Genomic DNA, 11872 nt, shown 5'->3' with positions numbered 1-11872 from the left:
GAAGGACTGATTCTGAAGCTGAATCTCCAGCACTTTGGCCACCTCATGCAAAGAACTGACTCATTGGAAAAGACCCTGATGCTGCAAAAGATTGAGGGCAGGAGGAGAAGGGAATGACAGAGGATGAGATGGTTGGATGGCATCACCGACTCGACAGACATGAGTTTGAGCAAGCTCCGAGAGTTGGTGATGGACAGGGAAGCCTGGTGTGCTACAGTTTCCATGGAGTCACAAAGAGTCAGACATGACTGAGCGACTGAACTGAACTGACAGTCCAATATTAGATGACCTGGTGGTATTGTTGAGTTACCAAGAAAGATAAAATTGCCCTCGGTGATTTGTAAGCCGACAAATACTGGATCTCCTGTGTCTGTTTCCTTAAATGGTGACAACACTTGTGCAGACCTCACAGGGTTGTTGTGAGAATTATGTTAATTAATACAAGCTAAGTGCATAAAAATGGGCCCAACTCATCATGTTAGGATTATTACTATCATTGGTATTGTCAACTTACTTCTCTCATTAAGGCAGAAAAGTACCTACTGAATTTTAGAAATAATTCTATCAGGAAGGTAAAATTTTTGAAGGGCTGATACTCAGTGGCTAATCTCTGGGTATGTGAGAGCCCAGCTGGTCTGGCACTCCTATCGCCTAGAGGCAGGATAACTCAGAGGCGTGGCCCCATAAGGCCACTGGAGGTGAGAGATAAAGGACCAGGGAGTCCTGGGGTTAGTTTGATCTTTCTCAAATTGCCAAAGTAAGATTCCCTAAACAGCAATGCCCCTCCATCCAGTGTCTTAAAGAGATTGAATAGCAACCACTTAGAGGAAACTTTCTATTTATTTATTTTTAAAATTTTATTTATTTGTGTATTTATTTTAAAATTTTGGTTGTGCTGGGTCTTCACTGCAGTGCAAAGGCTCAGTAGTTACAGTTCAAGTGTTTCTTTCTAGTTGCAGCGCACAGGCTTAGGTGCTCCATGGCACATGGGATCTCAGTTCCTGGACTGGGGATTGAACCCATGTCCCCTGCACCAGAAGGTGAATTCCTAAGCACTAGACCACCAGGGACGTCCCTAGAGTAAGCTCTTCAATCAGAAAAGCAGTATTGCTGTAATGACCTTGCTCTCTGATGGTTTCACTGCTTCCCATCCCCATCCTTTTGCTACAGTTTCAAAGACAGATACCAGCCTTCTGGCCTTTGGGTGAAATCAAGCACAGCCTCAACTGCTGATTCTCCGGCTCCCACCATGGCAGGTCCCATTGGAAGAGGTGGGTGGATGACATGGGTCTCCTGGCTGGCTCCATCAAAACTGCATCCAACCTCAAGCTCAAGAGTTGTCCTCAGTGGACATTATTTCTATCCTGACCGCACGGTTATGGATTCTGCCTATGCTGAACATGGCAGGGATAAAGATTTGTTTTTTACTAATAATTGGTCCAATTCAAAATGAATCTTCAGACTTCCACTTTCAGCTATTCTTACCCTCTTGCCTGAAACCAGACAAAATATGTGAAAGACACTGGGTGTCAGGCAGTGAAAGGCAGTGATTCCTAAGAGATGAGAAACCAAGGAGCTGAGCCTGAGAGGGTGTCATGGGCTTTTGAGGGGTATGTTGGGTGAGGGAGAGAAGACAGCTGATTTGGGGAGAACAGAGATAAATGAGAACATTCCAGGGGATAAAATACAATGACTGATGAACATAAACAAGTATGCCACATGCCCATGGGTTTATAGAACAAATTCTGTAAAGCTATTTTTGGTGATGCTCACATTTGTAAAGGGCTCTGTGATTGTTCTGGGCCCAAGTTCACATCGACACCCACACCCACACTACTACTACAGAGCCTAGCTGGGGCTCTCCCCACCTCCGGTCTCACCTTTGCCCTTCCCTCCACTGCAGTGGTCACAGTGATCTTTGGCAAATCTGATGCTGTCCCTCACTGGCTCAAACACTTTCAAGGGTCTCCCGCAGCTTCCTTGGTCCCCAGAGCACACATCACTCTGTAAGACCTAGCTCCGAGGCTGAGTTATTCCCAGTCATTCCTTCCAATGAACCCTAACACTGTACCCCTCCATTTCAGTATGATTCACAGTGAGACTCTTGTGTGCCTTTTTTTTTTTTATTAAAAAAAGTGGGTTTTTTTTTGACATGGACCATTTTAAAAATCTTTATAATGTGTTACAATATTGCTTCTGTGTTATATTTTGGTTTTTTGCCTGTGGGATCTTAGCTCCTCAACCAGGGATCAAACCCATACCATCTGGATTGGAAGGTAGAGTCTTAACCACTAGACAAGCAGGGAAGTCCCTCTTGTATGTTTTATCCAGTATTTCTCAGGAGCCCACCAGCTCCTCCCAGGCTGCTTCTCTTCTGCCCTTGGATCTCCAGGGCCCAGCACAGAGCCTGGCATGGAGTAAGCACTCCTAGAGCACCTACTGAAGAGAGTTGACCCTCATGAGAAGGCTGAGCTCAGAGAAAGGCCCTGGGGCACTCCCGTGTGCGACATGGCCCAGGGCCCTACAGTAGGTCAGGCCTCCTCTGAGCACCTAAGTCCTTCATAGCTGTTCTGAGTCACAAAGGTCACCATGACATCAGGCTCAGCTTAGACCTGTGGGCTAAGGCCTCTACAGATGGGCTGATCCAACAACTGCATTTTGCAGATGAAGAAACTGTGGCCTAGCAAGGGCCAGGGCCTGGCCTGAAGCCACATGGCCCACATGCCAGACCAGGATGCAGTCTCCTGGGCTCCAGGCCAGTGTCCTGCCAATTTTTGCACCAGGTTTGATGGGATCAAACTGGTGAGTATTTTCCACATAAAGAAAGAGCTTCACCTCCCCCATCTTCCCTTATCTCCAGCAGTGGAAGGCTAAGGACAGGAAAAATGGGAGGAGACTTGGAAGGTGATTCAAGGCCAATGGTGGAGAATCTAGAGCTTTCTAGAGGTACCAAGGCATTAGTGTAGGCTCTTCACACAGGCTGACTTAATTGGAACAGGGCTTCCCACTGAAGCAGTGCTCAGCCGTGTCTGACTCTTTGCGACCCCATGAACTGTAGCCCACCAGGCTCCTCTGTCCACGGTGAGAATACTAGAGCAGGTTGCCACTTCCTGCTCCAGGGGATCTTTCCGACTTGGGGATCAAACATGTGTCTTTTGCATCTCCTTCATTGGCAGGGGCATTCCTTACCACTAGTGCCACCTGGGAAATGCAGGCCACCAGGGACTGTGAGGGTGCTGTAAGCGATGGGTCCTGATTTATGGATGCTCCAACTAGTAGTACATAGAAAGAGGCAGAGTATGTATGTCTCACCTGCGCATCAAGGTCTTTGCTGGAAACTCTCAGCTCAGTGGATGTGGAAATCAAAAGAGAAGATCCTGGGTAGAGAGCAGCAGGAAATCTGTCCCTGGATTCTATGGTCTGGACTTAGGAAGGGTCAAGAGGTCAAGGAGGTGACCTTGGAGTAGTGGCGACAGTAACTGTGAGTCCCACCAGTGAAGGCTAAGACCAGGAGCCAGGCCCTAGTTGCTGGAGCACAGGACTGGCCAGCCAGGGATGGTGTGGGCTGGAGCCCCAAGGACCAGTTGATCTTGGGGAGCACCAGGAGCCAATGCTTGTCCTATAGTTATAATCCTTGCTCTTTCTATATTTATTTTCCTTCTGTTCTCCTTTAAAATGTAGTAAAGTGTTGTTTTAAAACATCCAGATTATCTCAGCTGGCTCTGGGAAACCAAGGGTGTTGGTGGTGCCTATGCAGGGATGGGGGTGGGGTGTAGCTCCAGAGAGAAGGCTCTAGAGCGGCAGGAAGAGCTGCTGGTCACTTTCCAGGCCCACTGGAACATTCTCCTCACAGAGTCAGGCCCTCAAGGCTGCGGATTTGACCGTGGGAAGTGAAAACCTTTTACCACCACCCTCTGAGTGGACTTCCAATTCTTAGACTCAGGTTTCTTCTACAAATCACAAATCCTCTTGATTCGATTACCATTCAGTACACAGTTCCTCCCCAGGAACAATTTCTTTAAAAAAAAAAAAATCTGAAGTTAAATGCAGTGTATTAACAATAGTCAACTAAAACCACAAAGACAAAACCACGTTTCTGCATCTGATCTGGAAGTCTAAGAAAATGACAGGCAGGTTGGTCTCTCTTATTGAATATGGGTGGGCAACTGTTTAAAATTCAAACTAATTCTGAGTGTGTGTGGATGTCTAGCTTATTGGTTTGATGCTTCTGGTTACCCTGTTTCTTGTTGAGAACTGTGACAAGTGATCCCGTTAATGAGTGTTTTCTGTGCTCTGGAAGGTCAGCGTAGGAGACTGGGACCCCATTTCCAGCTCTTGAGGACCCCTGGCCATCCCTGTTCTTGTGGTCCATCTCCTCCTCAATCCTTAGGGCGTGTGTGCATGTTAAGTCACTTCAGTCATGTCCGACTCTCTGCGACGCTATGGACTGTAGCCTGCCAGACTCCTTTGTCCATGGGATTCTCCAGGTAAGAGAAATAGGTTGTCATGCCCTCCTCCAGGGGATCTTCCCGACCCAGGGACTGAACCCACATTTCCTATGTCTCTTGCATTGGCAGGTGGGTTCTTTACCACTAGTGCCACCTGGGAAGCCCAATCGTTAGGGCTGTGGTGTCCAAATGCCAAGTGATGAGAATTATCTGAGATTGATTCTGTGGTGTGACCCCAGACCCACTGAATCCCTGGGGTGGGATCTGGGGAGCTCAATTTTTAACTAGCACTCCAGGTGATTTTATCACGCAATCTGAGGACCAAAATGAAGGCTGAAGAATTGCCCTGTTTACTGAAGAATCACCCTGTTTAAACACACAGTAGATGTACCCACGTACACAAGCTGTCACTTATTAACTATCTATTTACTGCTAGGGTCTTTACTAACTTTAGCTCCTTTACACGAACCATAGCAGATAAGCACCCCCCTTTCTACAGTCAAGGAAACCAAAAGGTTAAATAACTGACCAAAGGACACAAAATTGGGAAACAGTGCAAAGTCCATCCAGCTCTTCAGCCCCCACCCACCTCTCGTTCTCACTGCCTGTTCCCTCCTGAATGGGAAAGACAGGCACCCAGGAGGAACTGAGCGTGCGGGCTGCTGCACGTCATCATCTGCTCCACTTTCTCCTTCCCCAGGTGTTGGGGCTTTGCCCATCACGTTCCACCTAGCGAAGCCCAGCGTCTCTCAGATACTCTCTTCATGTCTTTGAGCCCTCCTGGCTTATTCTTGACAGGGCTGAGCCCGTCTCCCATCGTGGCCCCTCCATCACTCTGTCCCTTGAACACCTGAATGGCTGCAGTCACACTGATGTCATTAGTGCCCTCCCATGCCCTTTTGGACTCATCAGTTCTCCCGTTTGAAACCTCCATCCTTCTTGAGGGTTTGCTAGGTCAGGCCATCACTTCTCTGAACTTCTGACAATCCATGTGCCTGCTGCATAAGTGTGGGCTGAGCTTCTGGGGCAGGGCGGCCTGAGCCAGATGGGACAGACCCTGCTGGACACCCAGTTGAGGTCACAGTTAGCTGCATTTTCAAATCCCAGAGAGAAGTGGTCTCTGGAGTCTGAGAGTCAGCCCCCAGGATGCCAGGGCTTGTTTTAGCCTCAAGAGAGCATTTTGGGATTCTGGGGGGTTATGGGCAGGAAAGGGTACATTTGACTCAACACTGAGGGGTACAACTTGAAAGTCTCAAGCAAAGTGTCTCAAGTCCTCTGAGAGAAATTATAAGGAGTGGAACCAGCCTATCTAATAGGAGTTTCAATATTTGAGGGCTCTATGAAGAACCTGGGCTTCCTTGGTGGATTAGTGGTAAAGAATCTGTTGGCAGATGCAGGGTATGCAAGTTTGATCCCTGGGTCAGGAAGATCCCCTGGAGAAGGAAATGGCAACCCACTCCAGTATTCATGCCTGGGAAATCCCATGGACAGAGGAGCCTGGCAGGTGACAGTCCATGGAGTCCCAAAAGAGTCGGATACAACTTAGCAACTAAACAACAACAAAAGAATCACCAAGGGAGAGAGAGTCCAGCCTCTCTGGGAACACAGAAGAAATCGTGATCCTCATGGGGAGTAGAAGGTATGGTGGAAGCTGGGCCAAGAGGACCACCTGGGGTCAGAGGGCAGTGATGTCTGTGTGGCTAGACGCCACCCCTCATTCAAGTTCAGAGTCACGGTGACAGCAACTCACACTGGCAGGTGCAATGGGTCATCACAATGAGACCCTGAGCAGGCTGCTCACAAGGAGGCTGTGACATATGGGTGACAGGACTGGTGGTCTGCATTTCCATCTGGTTGAGGGACATGGTTGGAAGGGGGGCGAGAAAGAAGAGTTTTTCTCCTGTGCAGCAACCTGTCGTCTAGAATAAGAGCTGCCAAACTATAGCTAGGGGCCACATCTGTCTTGCTGTCTGTTTGCTTATAATAACTGGCAAATAAGAATGGATTTTTGCATTTTAAATGGTTGGGATTAAAAAAATGGTATTTCACGACACATGAAAATTATACAAAGTTCAAATTTCAGTGTTTAGAAGTAAAGTTTTACGGGAACACCATCATGCCTGTTTATCTACAGATTATCTCCAGCTGCTTTTGTGATTTAAAAAAAAATATCAGAGAGGAATAATTGTGACAGAGACTGAGTGGCCCACATAAACCTAAATGACTGCTAACTGGTGCTTTACAGAAAATGATTGCTGACCCTTATGCTAGAAAAATCCTTGTAACATCCCCAAAAAGTTATTTATCCAGTTGGTTTCCACGATGGTGGGATCAAAAACTCCCCCAAGCCAATCCCACGTGGCTGGGCAGAGTGCCCCCTCCACCTGCCCTTCCCCACAAGCCCTGGCTGCTGATGCTGCTAGAAGCCACTGAATGCTCTCTGGGTCGAAGAGGCCCTTGTCTGGCAGAGAAAACATAATAGTGTGTGGCGGGGAGGAAGCACGCGTGTGAAATCTCCAGCCGGGAAAGCCCTGGGTCCCTCCAGCCCCATTTTTGCCACTTCCCTGGGCCGCTAGGTCCCTGTGGGGGAGCAGCCCTGGTGGGGAATGAGGGGGCTGGCTCTGGGGCTCGGGCAGGAGGAACATCTGAAACAGCAGCTTTGGAGAGAGGAAACGCCCCTGCCATGCAAAGTCCTCTTTGTTCATCATCACCATTATTAGAAATGTGCACATCCCAGCAAAACCAGTGGGTCACACAGTTACAAAAGAGCCTGCCACACTGGAGCAGGAGGGTTCTGGGCTCTTTCAGCATGTAGGTTCTAATTCCTGGTACAGGGAAGTTGTTCAGTGAAAGAACAGAATGACTTCATTGTACAGTGAGTTCACCGTGGTCGTCCAGAACAGTATCTTTCATTCTTCTGCCGACCCTCTGCCCAAGGGCGGGGGAAAGAGGTCTGAAGTTCCAGGGAACTGTGCGAGTTGGCAACCCCTCGGAAATGAGGCTCATTGGTTGTATAGCAGGAATTATGATGATATTGCAACCCATGGGCCAATGGGCAATAACAGGGCAGTCTGCCAGGACACAGCACTGGCTGGCACCCCAGCTTCAGCCTAGCAGCTGGGCATGGTCCACATCATCTTGGCTCCAGGTGTGAAACTGTTCAGCCTAGGTTGATCAACCCCTCAGCAGTGGTGTGGGCTGTGACATGTCACTTAACATCTCTGAGCCTTGGTTCCTCATCAGCTAAGTGGGAGGTGGGATGAAGAGGGAGAGACTACCCTCACCTGGCAGAGCTATCATAGCATCATGGATAGTACAGGTGACACCCTTAACCGACCTTGTAGATTTCGATAAATTGTAGCTAGTGTTACCATTAACTTCTTGATGTCCAACAGAACCAGGGAATCTGCGGCACACGTTAATGCTTTCACACACAGTCTCTCTTAGTGCCCCAAGCAGACTGTAAGCTCCTGGAAGGCAGAGGATATCAAGGAATAGATATTATCTAGGAACACCTGGTATTGGGCTTGGAATTTTAAATCTAATGCTTGTTTTTCTAATTCTCAGCAACCCCAAGGTGTGTACCATCATCCTCGACATCATCCTGAGGAAAGCTGGGCTGGGAGTCGTGTGTGAGAGCATGCAAGGAGTTGGGGAGGCATATTGGGTTTGGAGCTCTCGCCTTTCTCCTCACCTGGGGTCCCTTGCACCCTGCTAGGTATGGGCCTAGCACTCCAGCAAGAGGCTGGTAGCATAAAGCATACAGCCTCTGATTTGACATTTCCTGAAATAGAGGCTGTGGCCAAGCAGGAGCCAAACTTCTAAAGTCAAAGGCAAGGGAAGAATCCCTTTACTTTGAGTAGTACCCGCAGTGGGATGGAAGATGAGCCCACTGGAGAGCTGCCTGTAGGACTGAGCTGTAGCGACGGGGGCTTCTCTCCCGCCCCACGCTGATCATGTGAAGGCCAAGGAAACCGATCCCTCACCTCAGGGGAGGGACAAAAGGCACAGGGACAATCAGGTACATGGAGCCAACCTAACTGAAGCGAAGAAGCACGGAGGAAACCTGAAATAGCAGGGGTGGCAGAGGAGTAATCGGCTGCCAGGAGGCTGCTTCTCCCAGGCTCCAGCTGACCCAAGCCAATGTCAAGATTCTTTCCGAAAAAATCTTTGCCTAGCTGGTGTTTATTCAAGGATAAGATGACCCAGCTACCACTATATTTAGTGCATGAAAATCTACAGGTGTGTGACTCCAGGAACTGCTTCAGTTCAGTTTGCTTTTAGTTTTGAGTCCCCTCCCCTGTGGGTTTCTTGTGCCGTAGCTGTGGGTGAGCTGATTTCCTGACTCCTATACAGTCTGCTTGCACTCCCTCATCCCTTCTTTGGCTTGCGGGTAGTTTAAATACTCCTATATCGCGTAACTTCTTCTTTAAGGGAAAAAGGATGCTGTTTCCATTTTAATTGTGATATTACACTGTATGCCAGCCCCAGTCCAATAGACGCACCTTATTTCAGCTTAGTGAGTTGGCTTTATTTTTGCTTTGAACTGGTCAGTTTAGTCGGTCTCTTCGGCCTCCATTTAATAACATTTAATAACCACAGACTCAGGAGGTGTGCTCTTTGCTTTCCAAATGCTCCTGTTGGAAGGTGAGATATTTGTTTTCCTCGCCTCCTCCACATGCCACCCTGTGAAATACAGGTTGAAGGCCAAACAGCATATTGCAGAAGGGCTGAAAGCTTGAGTCCCAAGTTAGACACCCTACAGCCCTGTCCTGGCTCTTTCAGCTGTATGATGGTCTGGTTTCCTCTGTAAACAGAATCGTCCCCCGAGCTGTCGTGAGAGTCAGTGCAAACACTCAGCACAGGACACGGCGCTTAGTGACATTCCTGGAACATGGTAGCAAGCCTGCAGTAGGTCCCCCCACCTCCGTCACCTGATTCACAAAGGGATGGTTGTCTGAGAAAAGCTGCTGGCCTGTCCAAGGAGTGCCTTTCCTGCACAAGTGGAAGCGGATCTATTACCAGGCAACTCAACACCCCCTCAGCCCTGAAGAGGGGCTGGCATAACACCTAATATTGCCAGGTGATCTGTGGTTTACAGAGCGCCTTTGGGGGCTTAAGAGGGAGAAGAACAGGGCCTTGGAGACAGGCTATTGTGCACAGGCTCTGCCTTGGGCGTGCTGGAACCTTCCGGTCCTTGTCTGTAATGTGGGAATACTGCTCCCTGCCACCAGGTCACCGAGGCCCACAAGCTGACATGCATGTAACGTGGATATGGTAAACATTAAAGCCTTGGCCAAATGTGAGCAACTGTCATTCCATTTTTTCATGGCTTTAGCTTCCAACAGACCCCTTGAGCAAAAACTCGAGACACTACGCATATCAAATATGCAAACTGTTTAGGAGTCACTGTTCTGTTGCCTGTCTCCATCTCTGTCTGTCTGTCTCTTTCTCACACACACAGAGTACAGCTTCAGAGCCCTCCTTCCCAGGTAAGGCATCTAAAAGAAGGCAGGTGACACTTGCTTTTCATGCTTCCCCCTGGGACCACTTGGAAGACACTTCCTACAGGAAAAGGCAGCCTGAGTGGTGACTCTGATGAAACAGACCTGTGACGCAGCCGTGACCAGAAGAGGCGAGCCGGCTTGCTCCTAGCCAGGTGTGGAATCACCTTCCCAGGCATGAAACCTAGCCTCCCACCATGGCTCAGCTTCTGCGGCTTTCTGGTGGTGCTCACAGCCATCTGCTCAAGAGAGGGATGCCGATCAAGCAGCTGAGAGACATGCGGTTCATCTGCCCGGCCAGCACATTCTTCCAGACAGCATTCACCCTCGGGAGGGGGACACAGCCCTGTGTACGGGGGAGAGCACAGAGCTGGGCGGCAGGAAGCCAGCACTGTGGGCCCAGCCCTGGTGCTGTCACTCGGGGCAGGAAGTCACTGGACCAATTCCCCCTTAGCTTTTGGGAGGTGGGGGCCCAGACATTCACCTTGGTGCTTTCCACCTTACTATGTCCCACCTTGACTTGCTTCTTTACTCTACCTGCCATTCTGTGCACAAGGAGGGGCAGGCCTTTTGAGCAGATGAAGGTTTAATAGAGGGTGTGTCACAGTTGCCCGTGCTTCTCCCTGAGGCACAGGATAAACCCTCTCAGGTGTTGTTAATGTTCTTAGCATCTTCCAGCAAATGCTAATCCTCAATTACAAGTATGTGACTCTTCCAGCCAAGTCACTCCTTGGAAGGAGTGAAGGAGGAAAACTGCCCACTCACTGCAAGTACGCTCCTGGAGATCCTGGGTGGTCACGGGGGCAGTCCTCCAACGCTGAGGAACTGCCTTCAGAGGTGATCAGGAGTCCTACTAAAACACCACAGGGGAAAAAGTCTGTGGGGTATTAGGTGGGTGGGGAGTTAAGAAGAAAATAGCTGAGTGTGTAGTTTGCAGCCGGTAAGTATTGACCTTGTTTAGGAGGTCGAGAGCTTGTGGTCAACAGTGTTACAGCACTCAGGAGATAACTACTCATTCCAGAGAACTGAGCACCACCACTGTCCACATCAGTTGCTGTGTGTGTAAACATTGGTCTGGACGATGGCTGGACTCAAATGTCTCCTGGCATGAGAATGAGGCATGATAACACATCCATGTTAGTATCCAGGATTGAGCCTCCTGGTTGCTAGTGGCCCGAGTTCAACTCCTCTAGGGGCAAAAAAAAAAAAAAGCCAAGTTCAACATTTGCACAAGTTCAATCTCTGCCAGTTGTGTGGGAGGCAGGCAGGGGGAAACGAAACAAACAGGTGTTCACAATTCAGGTGAAGAACTAATGTAACCAGTAAGTAAGCAAGAAGAAACAGAAGCGGGGGAAGGTGGCCTGGCAAGCCGGGAAGGCGCGACAGCTCAGCTGACTTCAGGGGCTCTGGGACCAGAGGAAGGCCTGCTCAGCGGAGAAGGTACTGATACAAGGCTGAAGCTGGCTTGTATACAAGGTGAGGGACTCGCCCACCCTGGCACAGCAGAACCTTAAGCAGGTTTTAATGTCTGGGAGGAGCAAAGGCAAGTCTGTTTTAGAAACAGCCCTCGGATGAGTCAAGAAAAATGGAGGGCAGACCAATGACCTGACTCATGAAATAAACTGGGCGAGAGGTGGAGGCAGCGCCAAACATTTCAGAAGGACACTCAGTGCAAACGAGGAGGAAAAGGATCCTGGTGCTGGCTGGTAAGCAAACAGAAGAGCGTAAAATTGCTCTCTGACGGATCCTGACGCCTGTAGCCATGGAGGGAGCAGAGAGAAAGTCACTCTAAGTTCACGAGCAGTTCAAGGCCCAGACTAAGTCCAGCCAGGGTGCGCCGGTAGCGAGAATGGAGGTAGTCTACCTGAGGCTGAAGATGCCACTGATCTGGTGCTGACAGCGCTGGGATGAAGCGCAGGG

The sequence above is a fragment of the Ovis aries genome, chromosome 1, assembly GCF_016772045.2.
Source record: "Ovis aries strain OAR_USU_Benz2616 breed Rambouillet chromosome 1, ARS-UI_Ramb_v3.0, whole genome shotgun sequence".
Classification (NCBI taxonomy): domain Eukaryota; kingdom Metazoa; phylum Chordata; class Mammalia; order Artiodactyla; family Bovidae; genus Ovis; species Ovis aries.
Note: the sequence above shows the minus strand (reverse complement) of the source record.